This window comes from Lytechinus pictus, chromosome 12 (genome assembly GCF_037042905.1).
Source record: "Lytechinus pictus isolate F3 Inbred chromosome 12, Lp3.0, whole genome shotgun sequence".
In the NCBI taxonomy this organism is placed as follows: domain Eukaryota; kingdom Metazoa; phylum Echinodermata; class Echinoidea; order Temnopleuroida; family Toxopneustidae; genus Lytechinus; species Lytechinus pictus.
Window position 1 is genome coordinate 12,874,420 of NC_087256.1, and position 1,424 is coordinate 12,875,843.

A 1,424-nucleotide genomic window follows, 5' to 3' on the forward strand; every position below is an offset into this window, starting at 1 on the left:
GTCACTTCTCCTACATTCCAGAGATAGAGTGGCAATGACACTACAAACATGCAGGACATCCTTAATCACAATCCTAGATAATCAAGATCGTTACTTAGCATGGGTATAGGTGGGAGATCTCTGGATGATGTGTACTCAAGGAGCGAGCATGGGCATAAATTCACACCGCTAGAACTCTCAATCTCCAACGATGAAGATGATGATGATGATGAGGTAGATGGAGCCAAAAGACAGATTTAACTTGCACTGTGCAGAAACAAAGACTTAGATCCCTCAGTGCAAATCCACAACACGCTAAACTATTTCTCCTCATTTCAAAATGCAATACAAAATGCAGGAGGTCCAGTGTTATACAATATCCATGTTAGTATGGTGAGAGGGGAAGTTCAGAGTCAAAGCTGGTGTACCATGAAGCTATATTGGGCTGGGCTCAAGAGTGGGTGAAGCAGGAATAATTAGTATGAAACGAAAAAGGGGAACGGCTGATCTTAACTCGAGGGCTCAGCATGTACAAGCCTGCTAACATTCCATTGCTAGCAGTCATCATGGCCACTACCAGTACATGACTGTATGCCGACTTTGGCCTTATTCCTCAATCAAGTTAACCCAAAGTGTGTAAACAATTTGTCTAGATTTACATGGGACAGGCATGTGTAGGCGGAAAGTTGGACATGGGGGTGGAGATCAAAAGAAAGTTGTACTATCATAGGACTGATATCTACAAAAAAATCTAAAAAAGAGAAAGAAATGGGCACAAGAGGTAAAAATAGTATCCAAGAAAGTTTGTGATTGTATTAGAATGGTTTTAAAAAGGTAAGGGGGGGTAATTTCACTTGCAGATACAAACAGAAACTGTGATATGAGGGTTAAAGAAAATTACAATAAACATACCTAACACAATGTAGTTCTTTACTCAAACCTATAGAACCTAATTAGCACAAGCATGAACTTTAAGTGAACTATGTATCTCATAGCTTACTGTCTACTTCTGATATGAACTCATTGCATCATTAGAATGATGTACTAATTAGTTCATTTTACTAAGGCTGTGTTTATCAACTTTTACCAGTTAGAAAATTGTTTCTAAGCCCACTCACTATTAAAGCACCATTTCCAATTGAGATAATTCCACTTTATCATGTTAAAATTTTTGTAGGTTTACTATAACTGTTGCCATTTAGAGTCCAATTTTACAATGTTGAAATGTAAATGTAACCCAACAGCCTTCTGGCTCTAAAAAGCCAAAGTGATCATGCCCTGGATTTCCCTTGTTCATATCTTGACATTTGAACCCACAATTCCTGATTCAAAAACATAAAAACGTGACATTCTTGGACCGTGACAAATGCCTTAAACAGAACATGCCTTGTTAAATATACGCATTTCATCCAATAAATCAATTCATGAATCATGTCCTCTTAAAT